At 47.0% G+C, this 15,222-nt stretch overlaps 1 protein-coding gene across 1 annotated transcript in view; it reads left to right on the forward strand.

Annotated features, from left to right (window-relative positions):
- The first annotated feature begins 11,860 nt into the window (after positions 1-11,860).
- The window catches only part of LOC138283658 (zinc finger protein 135-like), a 54,797-nt gene continuing 51,435 nt past the window's right edge, over positions 11,861-15,222 (forward strand). Inside the window, exon 1 of the mRNA XM_069221593.1 lies at positions 11,861-12,145. The gene's annotated coding sequence lies outside the window, so the exon portion shown is untranslated. The remainder of the gene's footprint in view (positions 12,146-15,222) is intronic.

Genomic DNA, 15,222 nt, shown 5'->3' on the forward strand with positions numbered 1-15,222 from the left:
CTGAGGGTACTCACTGAGATACTTTTGGCGTATTGTCATAAATATAAAGTACCTTTATTTTTAGTATATCTGTGTATTGTGTTTTCTTATGATATTGTGCATACTGCACCAGTGGTATAGTAGGAGCTTTGCATGTACTTTTCTTGCTATTGCCTGCATAATTTTGGTTTGTGTACATATATCTTGTGTGTATAACTTATCCTCATACTGAGGGTACTCACTGAGATACTTTTGGCATATTGTCATAAAAATAAAATACCTTTATTTTTAGTACTTCTGTGTATTGTGTTTTCTTATGATATTGTGCATACTGCACCAGTGGTATAGTAGGAGCTTTGCATGTCTCCTAGTTCAGCCTAAGCTGCTTTGCCATAGCTACCTTCTATCAGCCTAAGCTGCTAGAAACACCTCTTCTACACTAATAAGTGATAACTGGACCTGGCACAAGGTGTAAGTACCTCTGGTACCCACTACAAGCCAGGCCAGCCTCCTACAAACATTCCCTGGAAAACATAGGAATTGTACTAAGGACTTAACATGCACATATAATGTAACATCTTGAATTTTAACACCTTTGCAGAAACTTCAAAAGCCCTGGATAGTTGTGTGCACTTCAGGAAACACTACACATCAAAGTTTTAATTGCCATGAAATGATTGCGCACACTGTAAGCGATCTGAACACCTAGGTTTAAATGCGGGAATGAATCGCGCGTCTTGCCGATTCCAACAAGAATATGTATATGCCATGAAATGATCGCACACTCTGTAAGCGATCTGAACATCAAGATTTAAATGCGAGAATGGATCGCGCACACTGCCAATTCCAACAGCTATATGAAAATGCCATGAAATGATCGCGCACTCTGTAAGCGATCTGAAACATCAAGTTTTAAATGCGAGAATGAATCACGCGTCTTGACGATTCGAATGCCACCATGCAAATGCCAAGAAATGGTCGCGCACAATGATTATCAAGGGTTAAATGCAAAGAATGAATTACGCGTCTTGCCGATTCGAATGCCACCAGGCAAATGCCAAGAAATGGTCGCGCACAATGATTATCAAGAGTTAAATGCAAGGAAATGAATCGCGCGTCTTGCCTATTCGAATGCCACCATGCAAATGCCAAGAAATGGTAGTGCACAAGGAGTATCAAGAGTTAAATGCAAAGACTGAATTGCACGTCTTGCCGATTCAAATGCCACCATGCAAATACCAAGAAATGGTAGCGCACAATGAGTATCAAGAGTTAAATGCAAGGAATGAATTGCGCATCTTGCCGATTCAAAAGTCAGTATGCAAATGTCAAGAAATGGTCGAAAGTCAAATGCCAAGAATGAATCGCGCGTCTTGCCGATTCAAATGTCAACATGTAAATGCCAGAAACCACGAGCACATTCACACGCACAAGGAAAAATCTTCCAACATGAAAACTAGGCCCAAAAACTCGGATGCCTTTGAAAACGGGGTCGGGGGCCCAGCCCGACCTCCGTCTTACCGGCCTGTTCAAGGATCACCAATACAATGAAGGGCAAGGCCTGGAAAGATCAAACTATGCCTCCGGAACAGGAGCTCAGGAAGTTGCTGCTGTTCTGCACCGGGACCTCTGAATAGTGAGCACGTGGAGCTGGGCTGGCTTCCTTATATAGAGTCTGGCCCAGCCCACAACCCACACCCAGTCATGCTGCAGGGAAAGCTTCTAGAAGGTCCTAGAAGGGGACCACACCCTAACACACTCAGTAAGCCTGCAGCAATACATTGCAAATGAAGAGTTATTGCAAACATCATTAATAGTGTTTTTCAACGTTAAAGTCTGCAATGCAAAAGGTTAACATACTGCATATAGATACAATACATGAATTAGGTCCTTGCATAAAGGTTGGGTTTTTGCATTTTAGTCGCCCGTAGAGCGTGCACTGCCCTGATGTTGACAGTTGCCTCCTAAAGATCAGGGCGCATGAGGCTATGGCCCCTACATTCCAGCTCCTTTTACAATGCAAAATACAAAGAAAACCCAGAGATGGGTCCAGTTGTACAAGGGCCCAACGAGCTGCACCATTTAAGTTACAGGAAGAATGACATTGTTTCTGAAATCACATTATTCAGCACTATCCCACAGATTCACACAATGCAGTTCCCATCCGTGGACCCTTTGGACACCTAAATCGTCCATAGAGATGTTGCAATTTATGCAAAGACAGGTTCTCCTAAGAAAGTCCCTGCGATCCCAACACGTGGGGGCTTTGAAATAATTCACCGTCAGTGGAACTGTGTGCTACATAACTCTAAAGAGACAAGCATTATTCTGACCCTGGAAAGTGACATTACATCTCAAAGCATTGTTTATAAGGTTACACAGGTATGACTCGTCTGTGTGCAGAGTGAAATATAAACCAAAAAATGCATCCAAGCAGCATCAACCCTTATGAAAAATTGAGGCCTACCATCATAAATGTTAAAATTAATGTGATCAGCTTCCCATACATGTTAATTTTTATTGCATTAGTAATATTGCGCATAGAAAGCTTTCCCATGGCTCATGCTGATTCAAGCTCACCCTAACTATGATGGTGTTGGCCCAACAAGACGAGTCCCGGCACTCTGCTTGGGTAGCTGAGGTGCACCCTCAGCTCCTGATTCTGCGGTGGGATGAAGGGGCAGTGTAGGAGCACAGAGTGGGCAACTGTCTCTGTCATCAAAGCTGTGATGTGGGCCCTAGGCCCACATGCTAATTGAAGGATGAAACAGGACACAGAAAATGTGCGCCCAACCTTGTTATTGACAGGGTACTCTAACTGGGGCCACCTGTGGTGACTGAGTGTGGGGTGAGTGTATGTATAGCTCCAGTGAGGCGCTGCCTCATTCTGTCTCCATGAAGCCACTACATTCCTCCCAAAACCCAAATGAAAGGACAATGACTTCAATGTATGGAAACAAAACAAAAAGCATCCAGCAGAGTCTATCAGTCTGTGGAGTCAATCCACACGACATCAGTGCAAACATGGATTGATGAGCGCCTTGAGACCCTCACAGGTGAGTAGCCACACTTTACAAATACTGATTGATTGATTTATGAAGGTGACTGCAACAGGACATCTCCACTCGCATTCATAATTTAACCTGGTGTGAGACACGACACAAGCACTGGTGCACAGAAATCCATACCTTCTGGCACCATACTCACTGGAGTCATGTCCGTAGAGTATAGAGTTGGTGCGCCCTGCTGATGCTCCGGATAGTTTGTGGTTAGTGTTAAAAGTTTAAAACAGGTGCATCAGGGTGTTGTTTGAGCGCATTGCAAAACTTGCTTTGCTTTTATTGCTTGACACACTAAAGACAGTTTTGTTGAGACTAGGAAGATCAGCCGGGACCTTATGAGGTCTCCACTCTGAGGTGCCATCACCACCTGGTATCTGTTGGGGGGTCAGCGTCCAGTCCAGCCTGGGGAGGCCCTTGGATAGGTGTACACTGGAGCTTCATGTGTGCCACGTCTGGGCCACTGCAAGACCTCAGAGGAGCCACTGCCTACTTACTCATGTGTAACCTTAGGGGTAGATAGGTCATGGTCAAGACATGCTACAGGAAACAGGACCAGGACACTGAAGGGGTGAGCAGATAGTCACTGAGTGGTCCTTCAGAGTGTCATGCACAATTTGTGGCTTTTGATATTTCAGTGTTATCAGGGTCCACTCTTATTGTAGGATGCACCACAGATAGTACCAGTGATGCACTTAACGGGGACTGGCATGTCTGGGTTGCCAATAGGGTGAACCTGTATGACAGGTGTTGTTAGCGCATTTGTCCTTATTTGGTCTTTAATATTTAATTTATAAGGGGACGTGTCAGAGGTTCGATGGACCTTTTGACCACCCTTAGAGTGATTCCACCATAAGTCAATCAATCAATCAATATATTTGTTGAGCATGCTACTCACTCGGTGGGGTCTCAAGGCGGTGGGGTGGGGGTGTGGGGGGCTACTGCTCGAAGAGCCAGGTCTTGAGGTGCTTTCTGAAGGACAGGAGGTCCTGGGTCTTGCGTAGGTTGGTGGGGAGGGAGTTCCAGGTTTTGGCGGCGAGGTGGGAGAAGGACCTGCCGCCGGATGTGATGCGGTGTTGCGAGGGAGGCAGAACGGAGCTGAGTCGCAAGGTCACTGAAATTACATCATCACACTCAATAATCATCTTCAAATTTCTTCTGGCGTCAGTAACCCTCGTGCACCATGACCCAATTGGTCACGAATAACCACACCGTTAGGTAAAAGTTAGAAAGTTTATGTCCCAATATTAAAATTGCTAGTGTCACGTAAATTAGTCTTAAAACCAACCAGGAAACATACATAAACAACACCGGTTGACCAAATCATCTAAAGAATGTCAATCTAGCTAACACATTGACCACTAAACATTCAAGAGTCACAGTACAAATCAGTAGCAAGAACAACTGCGCGATAGAAACAGCATACAGCTAGGTTCAGCAACTGAGCAACATCAACTGTTATTAATGATTTGTTAGCATTCTCTGGGTCTCCCTAACTAACCTTCTGATTAGAATAGCATGTATGGCCTTCATGCAAAACAATTTAGTTAAAATTAATTTGGAAAAACATCTAGCTATGGCTCTATCTAAATAGCGGTTGGTACCTAGAAACAAAAGACAAACATACAACAATAACAATAACATTGTGTTATACCTCTCCTCATATGGATCAGCATTATTTTAATCAATTGGACATCAATTCGGTCATCAACGGGCCATGGAAAGGAATGGTTCGGAGACGGGGACTCTAAGCTATTCGACCCATTAAGAAACCATGTCTAAGGGATCAGCATTCAGCATTCAGCATCAGAAGTTTAAGCAATAAAGTTAAAGATAGAAATAAATCATCAGGAACGGTTCAGCTCCACAGACAGAATAAAATGAGCCTCTCCTCCCTCTGTTTAGTCGAGCTAAGTTAGAATCACCTAAAGAACTTCCCACGTTGCCATTGGTCAGGAAATCATACGTTTACAGTTAATCCAAAAGAAATAAAAACACAAACATATGAAATAACTGAACTGCCTTTCACATGTGGATGATTGGCTCCTCTTCTCCTGTTTGCATCGTCAGGCTCGTCAGGTAACTTCTTGTATCCTTCTGTACTCCAGTCAGTGCATCCATTGTTAGCTCCTGGGAACATCGCTTTCTCACGCATCAAACTCTACAATGTAACAGCTTCTAATACAAGACATTCTAGCAAGCAGTTCTCATGAGAAAGTTAAAGAATACCGCTAACGTTTGTGAACAATACATGATTTGATTTCTTTGAACGTACATTCTGACGATTTTATTAAACATTGCAGCTTAATATGAGGCTGTGCAGACTAGGCTCAAACTTCGCTAACTTAAAGCCTTTGATTAAAAAAGCAAATACATAACATGTAATCATTAATCTAACACACTGCTACATTTTTGTTAATGCGGCCACTTCAATTAGTATTATAATGCACTCAAGTGAGCACATTTTCCAAGTCTCACATTATTTTCTATATTAGTCAAATTCTAGGCAAATGCTTAATCCAAAGTACATAAAACTAATTAGTAATAAATTCAGCGTTCACAGTGTTGACAAATGTTCTTCATGGCTGCATGGATTCTTCCTTGGTTCATAGATGGTCGAATTGATGGTGATAAAAATTACCTTTGTAGCCTTGACACTCCGGTGCGCTACATTTTTTAGGTGTACAATGCATCTGCCTCTACTGGCAAGGATGCCCTGGGTCGCATAGTCTTGGTTTACCCGCAGGGCTGTTCGGGCTCCACATCAGGGGCTCGCTTGAGTTAACAATCAACACTCATTGGTAGAAGTTGGTTATAGAGTGCTTCCAGGCCTGGTCCCATCTGATCTTCTCTCCTTCCTGGCTTGGTTGGCCGTCAGATTTCCCACTTTGAACTGGCTGGTTATACTCCTTTTCTACCCTTCTTCTCATTGCTCTGGCATGCACCTTCTTATTGACTACGCCAGTAAGACTTTTAGGGCCAGGTCTACAAGAAACTAGCGCAGTCCTGCGTCAAAAATAGCAGCACCATGCTGCGTCAGTTTTCGAACGCAGGGATGAGCCGTATATACAAGAATACGGTGCACCCCTGCGTTTCCCCCTGCGCCGGTGCTAAATTAAGCAGCCTGCACCAATGCAGGCATCCTTGCACTATAGTGCAAGGGTGTCTGCGTTGAGGGAAATGACTGTTGATGTGGAGGAAGGTGTCCCTTCCGCCACATAAACAATCTACAATGGTGATTTGGCACTTCTATGTGTTCTGCAGAATGCAGCACACATAGAAGTACCAAATCGTCATTTTTTAATGATTGTTTATGTGCAGGAAGGGGCACCTTCCTCCACATAAACAATCATTCATGGCCTTTTCCTCTGTCTATGTGTGCTGCAGAATGTAACACACATGGAAAGAGCAAAAAACGAGGAGGAATAAAAGTATTCCTCCTTGTTGTGTCATGCTAACGCCATCCCTGGGGTGCTGTTAGATTGTGGCGCTTCCACAGATTTACACCTTCTAGTAAATCTGTGGCCGCGTCATGAGCAATGGGCGTTACAGTAGAATGCCTACAGCAACACCCATTGCACCCCCTCTGCCACAAAAAACTGCATCGGGGCCCATATATACAAGGCGCTGTTAAGCCACAAAACGTGGCTCAGCGCCACCTTGTAAAGGTGATGCACTGCACAGAGCCACTGGAGTGTCACTAAAAGTGAGGCTCCGGTGGCGCTAGGGCCCTATAACTCTGTCCCCTAGTTGCTAAAGTCTCTTCTCTTTCTGCTGGGTGCACCGCTGTGCACATCTTCTAGAAATGGCCAACAGGGCCTCTTGTGGTCGACTGTTCTTGTTGCCAGACCAATTTGCCTTAGGGTCCTCTGCTACAGCTTGGTGACAATCAGGGCAGTTGCTAAGTCTTCTCTTCTTTCTAGTGCTGTGCGGCATCAGGCCACGTGTTGCATGTTCCGTCATCAACAACCTTCTTAGAACTTCCCTTCTGAGGGTAGAAATGTGCAAGGGTGATCCCGCAGCCAAGCTCTCTTCTTCTTCGGTTCGGGGTGGCATCTGGCCACACCTCAGGGACCATCTTGGGCTCCCACTCCGTGTGCAGTAGGGGGATACAGTTCCTCCTCACTTTCTCTTGATGGCACAATGTTTGCACCTTGAGGCTTTGAAATCAGGCATGGTTATCATGGGTGTAGCACAGTGTGCCTTTAGGGTGCAGGACATGGAGGTCTTGTGTCTGGACGAAGGTCTTGGGTGCAGTGTGCTTCCATCCTCCTTTCAGTCCGGCCTCACTTTCTCTGGCCACGTCCTGCCTGAGTCACATCTACCAGGCCAGTTTGGACCATGAGGGTGTCATCTCTGGGGGGTTGTTGCTGAGAGTCTCTTTGTTGGGTGGCAGCCTGTGATGCCTCCCCTCCTACATCGGGGTAAGAGGCAGAGTCAGAGCGCTCTTCTCTCTTGTGCATCCTGTTTCCCCCTAACGCTCTCCTCACCTCTTGGGGACTAACAGTTCAGTCTCCAGGGTCGGTGAGGAATGTCCAGCACTGAAGTGGCACAGCGTCCACGCGGTGCAGGCACACAATGTCTGTGCATCCTATGGCAGAGCTCGGGCGGCACCACAGTCTAGTCACAGCCTGTGACTAGGATCAAAACTGGTGCAATACCGCTTCCTTGTCTAGCCTCGTCACTTGCAACATCAGCAAAACAAGCTTTTTATCATCTTTGTAAGGAGGGCACTTGTCTTTCACTTGTTGGCAGCCCTTAGTCCCAGTGCGAGCAGCTTGCTCCAGCAGCCAGCCCAGTTCACAGATTGGGGAAGACCTCAGCTTTCGTAAAGCCTCACTGGGCACGCTGAGACTTAGGCCCATATTTATGGGATTTTGGCACAGGGCAGCAAGTCACCTTCCTACGCTACCCCGAGTCAAAGGGAAAAGGCAGGAATGTGCCGTATCTATGGCATTCGTGGATTTCTGTCCTTTATCCCTGAGCTGCCGCCGTTTCTGCAGCCAAGGCCCAACACAGGCACCTTTGCACCACGGTGCAAGGGCATCTGCGTTCTCGGCAGAATTTATTTTGTGCAGGAAGGGACAAAAACAATCCTGGGAGGGGTTTTCCTCTTTCTGTGTGTGCTGCAGAATACACTTCACCTGGGGAGGCATAATGTTTTGACACATCCCCAGGTTTGCAAGATCTTGTAGATCTGGGATTGCTTCAGAATTCATGGGTGTTTCATGGGAACACCCACCACAACGCCCATGGAATGCCTCCCTTGCGCAGAGGAAGGCAACGTAGCGGTTTGTGCTGTGTTCCCTTACTCCTTATTTACGAGTCCATTCAAAGCCATGCAAAGTGCCTTTGTGTGGCCTCATAAATATGCTTTAAAGGTTTGTGCCACTGCTGTGTCACAAACAGTGACACAACAGCAGTGCAAGAGGCTTGTAAATATGCTCCTGATTTTCTAGACTTTCAGGATGATTGCGGGTGCAGTACCACTGGTTACCTGAGGGAAAAGCAACACACCAGCCTTAACCTGAAATCTCTCTGGCCGCTCATGGTGCCTGGCAGCTGCTTGGGAGCAAGTGGGACTTTTGCCACAGTTGGCGGGGGCAAAGCCCTTGATATTGCTTGTGGGCTTCCTTGTGTTTTTGGAATGCTCACCTCAAGTGTGGCAAAACTCACAGCGCTCTTGGGGCGGTGGTGCTTCGGAGGGAGCAAACAGCCCACTGTAGTGCAGTGCCACTGGTTCTTTTACATGTCTGCCCTCTAGCTGCTGCATTGGTGGCACTTCTGCTGTGGTTGTTTTGATTCCTTGGTTGCGGTTTACTGGGCGGCACCAGTCTGGAGGATTCTGCTTCCTTGCCACCACCCGCCATGGTCCATGCATCATACACGCAAACATTTCAGAACAAGAAAGTGTGAGATTGTGAAAAAACGAATTGATTTCTATTGAACAAAAGGCAATTTGAGGGGGGAGACAGATATAATAAAGCCATTTTTGACTTAAAAAATCAGGAGCCTCCAGCTTGAACCAGGTCTATTGGCGTGTACAATGCATGTACTGCTGGGAGCGGATGACCCACAGCTCTCCTCACTGCAGGCCGTATATCGGGTGTGGTGCTCTGGCAGCCAAAGCTCCACCTCCTCCTCACTGTATGAGAGTGCTGGCACCCCGCCTCCTGCTGGGCTACCTCAACAGTGTGAGTGATTCGCCATAAGGGGCCTCGTCGGACAACGTACCTCTCGCTTGCTCCCTACAGCCACAGTGCTTAACCTCTCAGTAGAGCCAAAATTCCTTGCAACGTCTTTCAATGGCCTCAGCAGACAGGGGCACTGCACTCTGCTTCAAGTAGGGGAGTGCAGGGTGCACCCTCAGCTTGTGGCTCTGAAGCTGGACGGAGAGACATGTCAGGGCACAGGGTGGGCAACCGTCCTCGTCGCCAATGTTATGATGTGGCCACTAGGACCACATGCTAATTAAAGGATGACCTTGGACATGGAGAATGCGAGGTGTAACTAGCTCTGGGCTAGTGCGCTTGTGCATTTTTATTGACAAGATCGCCTGACTGGTGATGCCCCTGGTGGATGGATGTTGGGTGAGTGTGTGTCTAGGCCCAGGGAGGAGCTGTCTCATTCTGTGTCTATCAGGACACTACACTTACCAGCTCTGCTCTTCCATCTGTGGCTTCTTCTCTTCACATTCTTTTCCTCATCCGTAACTTGTGAGAATTCTCACAAAAAGTGAAGACATTGGGCCAGACGCGCAAATCCATTTTGGGCGCAATACCTCCACTGATATTTGCTTATGTGCTTTGAAGCTTGACCCAAATTTCAGGAACAAATAGGACAAAATGCTTTTTTGAGCATCAGGGGCCTGTGCACCAGTGGTATCTGGAATGGGGGCAAAATGGCTGGGTGGGGAGCACAAAACAAAAAACAAACACAAAAAAAAGGTACCTGGTGCATTGCCGCCAGTTTGCTGCTCTTCTGGGTCCCCTGGTGAAGGCACAGCCTCCCAGCCTGCCCTGCGCCCAATCCAAACGCTGCTCTCATGCTGATGGCAACATGAGAGCAGCATCAGGATTGGTCTAAGCTCTATCGATTTGCATTCCCAGGCAGTCTGGGCGCCTGTGCCTTCTGTCTCCAACTCGACAACACAGTGGCAGAATGGAGACAGCTCAGTGCGCATGTGTATTTGGCCATCCTTAGATGGCTGGCCAAACACACATGCGTACTGAGGGGAGTGCATCTACCACTCCCCCCGGTGCCTGTCATCCCCATGGCCCCGCCCCCCACAAATTAAATGATAATAAACTATGGCCCATATTTATACTTTTTCTTGTGCTGCATTTGCATAATTTTTTTACTCAAAAGCAGCGCAAACTTACAAAATACAATTATATTTTGTAAGTTTGTGCCGCTTGTGCCTCAAAAAATGATGCAAATGTGGCATAAAAAAAGGATAAATATGGGCCATAGTTTATTATCGTTTTATTTTTCAAGTTTGCAGCTGCTATTGCTGGTCAGGGGAAAACGCTCCCCTGCCATAGCTGAGGAGCCGCTGCTGATGTGCACCCACTTTGTGTGTACAATCGTGTCGTAGAAGGGGCCACAGATGCTTGTGCAGCCCCTTCTGTAGTACAGATAGCGCTGAGCACGTTGCGTCAGCGCTACTATAAGATGGGGTTCACTCATTTGCATGGGGTGTGGCCTCATGCGCTGAGGGCTCAGTTTGCCTCTGCGCTTGCGCCATAACATGGATACAGGTGCAGAGGCAAACATGCCTGTAGGAGGCCCACGAAAAGTGCACACAAAAGGTGTTGATGTCTAAAGGCAGCCCTCTAGAGGGGAGAAAGGGGGCCCCATGAACATCATTAAAATCTGGTGTTTGTTCCCCAAATGCGAATTATAAGCCACAAATACAAAATGAAAACACACCAAGTAAATTCTTGATTTGTCTAAGTAATTCCTAATCGATTGTTAAAGCAAACAGATTTCAACAACTGTTAATTCCTTAAAGCACCATGAAGCATGGAGAACAGAGGCCACTGCCTCCCTGGGGAAGTGATTCTGCAGGTGAGAGGATCTGTGGATGTCTCCACCCTCTGAGGCTTCTCCACCTCAAGGACAGAGCCGGAGAGATCCCGCCAGCTGCCGGCAGAGGGCGCTCCTCGCCTGCTGAGACTCAGACCAGGAGCTGCAGCTAATGAGGGAAGCAGCAGATCCGCTTCCGGGTCAGCGAAGGCAGAGACAGCACATGCAGTGAATACTGACGGGTTCTTGCTTACCGTGAGTCAGGCTGTCCACTTCCGGGTCAGAGGTGGCAGAGGCAGCACAAGTAAGGAATACTGAGAAGGCGCTCCCAGCAGATCCCTCTGTGTCCAGCCTGCAGCAGAGGAGGGGGAGGGGCCCCTGTCTGTCTGTCTGTGGGGGGAGGAGCCCCTGTCTGTCTGTCTGTGGGGGGAGGAGCCCCTGTCTGTCTGTCTGTCTGTCTGAGGGGGGAGGAGCCCCTGTCTGTCTGTCTGTCTGTCTGAGGGGGGAGGAGCCCCTGGGAGGAGCCTCTGTCTGTCTGTCTGTCTGAGGGGGGAGGAGCCCCTGTCTGTCTGTCTGAGGAGGGAGGAGCCCCTGTCTGTCTATCTGAGGGGGGAGGGGCCCCTGTCTGTCTGTCTGAGGAGGGAGGAGCCCCTGTCTGTCTATCTGAGGAGGGAGGAGCCCCTGTCTGTCTATCTGAGGGGGGAGGAGCCCGTGTTTGTCTGTCAGGGGAGACCCTATCTTCTGTATCTAAGGGGGGAGGGGCCCCTGTCTGTCTGTCTGAGGGGGGAGGAGCCTGTGTCTGTCTGTCTGAGGGGGGAGGAGCCCCTGTCTGTCTGTCTGAGGGGGGAGAAGCCCCTGTCTGTCTGTCTGTCTGAGGGGGGAGGAGCCCCTGTCTGTCTGAGGGGGGAGGAGCCCGTGTCTGTCTGTCTGTCTGAGGAGGAAGGATCCCCTGCCTATTGGTGCAGTTATCTTCATCTTCAGATCCTCACAGACCTCCTCCTCCAGACCTGCACCTGCCCCCCCCCCACACCCCTGGAGGAGGAGAGAGCCTGGAAATGTCTGCACTGGTTTCTGCTCAGGTAGGAGATTGTCAGCACCTTCTGCTGTTTGTAGAAATGAACTGAATAATCCTGGAGGAAATCTCTGCCAGGAGCCGGGCTGAGCTGGGCTCTTCTATCGGGGACCACGGGGAGGGGCTTTCCTTACGGCCCGTGGCGTGTTTGTGGACATCATTTGTGTTAAAGAGGAGACCTGTGTGCACTGCACTGCTGTTTACTGCACTACCAGGGGTGTTTATAGAGAAAATCTATGTGCACTGCACTACTTTTTGCTACTCTAACTGGAGTGTTTAAGAGTAAATATGTGTACACTTCACTGCTGTTACCTACACTATAGTGGGTGTTTACAGAGGCGGTTTACTATAATATGCTGGAAGTTTATACAGAGGAAATCTCTGGACATTGCTTTCCTTTTTAGTAACCCAGAAGGGGATTTACTGGAAATGGGTGGAACTCTGAATGCGCCGCACTGCCTTTTACTCATACCATGAGGCGATATTCACAAAGACCAAATCTGTGCACACTGCTGTTCTTTATTCACCTTTTGAGGGGTGTTCAAAGAAGAGGAAATCTGTGCTCTCTGTACTGATTTTATCTACACCATGAGAACTGCTCACAGCTCCCAGCGGCTCTGTATATACTGTTCTCCTTTTTGTAGTGTTTATTAAGCTGATTCTGGCCCTTTTCGTAAACCCCTGTTTACGCACAGGTAGGAATTATGGGCTGAGTGTTTTTTAACGCATCCAGTATTTATCAGATGCCTTAAACACCTCAACCTTTTTTAAATTTCAGCAGGTCAAGCCTGCAGAACTTTAACAGTAATTAACGTATCATGCAGATTTTGTAATAGGTGCTATTTATCACACCCGATGAAGGACTTACCCAGTGGTATTGTCGCGTATGCTCTCATTATTCTAATGAAACTACTAGATTGTGAGCGGCAGAATCGCCTGCGGTGTGGGAGACTGAGTCCGACCCACTACAGGTGACACCTGTCGCCCTAATCCGGGTTTTGCTCCGGCTAACTAGCAGTGCCTCATCTCTACCCAAGTGCAGGGATGACTGGGCAGCCGAGTGCATGACATAATTGATTTCCCGGGGAACCCGTGGTCACTCAGGTTTCATCTGTTTCTCTCAGTTACATTAGTCTCACATACACAATGACAAACAGAGGCAGTATATGTTTCAATAAGATTTTAATGAAGTGACTGCATCTTAGATAGCAAAGCATGAGCTGCAATAACCAGGACGATACAGCATGACAAGATTAAAATTGTGACAAGGAGAGTAAAGCATTGAAATAACGCTACCATATTGTCACCAGAGTCAATAGACTAATTCCTACCTAGGCTATAACAGAGCACAGCGTGTTAAGCTCTAATTCTGCCCATTAGGTTCTCCTGGCAAGACATCATCCCTCATACCTGAGCAAAGGCCTGAAGTCTGCGTAAGCAGCTGTAGCGAAGCGTTCAGCAATCAGCATGTAGTAGTGGTTCTCTGGCTGGATCTCCCTCTAATGTGTAAGGGACAGGGAAGTGTTTTTATAATAAACAGCTGAGGTTCTGAGAAAATGTCCCTACGTAAGGATGTGTGTTTTTCTATGAATGTCAGAGACAAAACTTGTACCACATTCATCGGCAACCTATCTTACTGCAGCCTTGAAGAAGCACAGAGTGAGCAAGAGTGTCTTGTTTGAGAACGCAGTGCTGGTCTAGGAAAAAGCAGCAAGATAGAGAGAAATAAAACAAGACCGCAAAAGTGGCTATTGGAAGAATAATAAAATGAAGCTGAATAAAATATTTCTTAGTTAAAGTGCACAGCGGCAGCCCTAGTATGCCAAAATAACGTGCAGGAAGCTATACCTAAAATGGCTACACAGCAGTATCATTATTTATCAGGTGTGATAAATAGCACCTATACTCGTAATCAGCCCTTTAGAGGGGTGGTTGCAACGTAGGACATTTGTAAACACTGTACTGTTACAGATCTTCTAAGACAATGCGGCATAGATAAGGACATTTTGCAGCACAGTATGGGGAATTTTGTGACACACTATTGGACTTTTAATGGCATCTATGCAGCAGTTTATCTTCTTGATATTCAATAGTCTGCTTAGTTTTGTTTCAGATTTTAAGGGTAAACTATGAGGCACCCTTTGGGCTGTGAAGGGTTCCCTGATAAAAGCCATAAATAGATGTGTAGTCTGAAACAAAAATAGTTTATACATAGCAAATCTGGCAATCCATGAGGTCACAAGGTATAGAAATGATTTTCTCTTAACTAATTGTTTTAGATCCTCTTGGAAGGAACTGCGGTCAAGTCAAATAGTTCCTTGTTTCATTTCAAACTTATTTCTCTCTGTTCATGAGCTATTTCCTACGGTATTTAATAAACCAATGCATAGAGGGAACTGTTAGCACATTGTGTGGCATATTTATTAAACAGTTCCGTCGCCCTTGCCCAACGGAACAGGACGCAAGAGCGATGCAACTCTTAAGTTAGATTTATCAAGTCACGCAAGGCCACCTTGCGTGGCTTTGTGTGGTCTGATAAATATAGAGTAACACAACACAGCACAAATTGCTGCATCACGTAACTCTGCCTAGCGAAGGCATTCCATGTCTGGAATATGGGTCTTCCCGCGCATCCATCCATGGATTTAGAAGCATTTCCAGAGTTACCATTTGTGGTAGATCTGGGAACGCGTCAAAATGCTGCACCTCCACCGGGTGCGTAATAAGGATTATAATCTTTATTTCTCCTCGTTACTTCCTCTTTCTATGTGTGGCGCGTCCTACAGCACACTCAGAGAGAGGAATGTGCCTCAAAGGATTGTTGCTGTGCAGGAAGGTGCCCCTTCCTGCGCAAAAGAATCCTGTATGCCACACAGGCAGCCTTGCACAATACTGCAAGGGTGCCTGCGTTGGCTCTAGGCAGCACATTGTGGGAAAAAACAGGACTGTGCCTTATTATGGTAAATGCAGTGCATTCCTGCCCTTTCCCTTCTGCATAGCGCAGCAAGGTTACTTGTTGCTATACGTGATTTCTTGATAAATGTGCTCCTGAATTTCAGCAGCAAAAGTGATTACAAATCCCTC

Source organism: Pleurodeles waltl, chromosome 3_1 (genome assembly GCF_031143425.1).
Source record: "Pleurodeles waltl isolate 20211129_DDA chromosome 3_1, aPleWal1.hap1.20221129, whole genome shotgun sequence".
In the NCBI taxonomy this organism is placed as follows: domain Eukaryota; kingdom Metazoa; phylum Chordata; class Amphibia; order Caudata; family Salamandridae; genus Pleurodeles; species Pleurodeles waltl.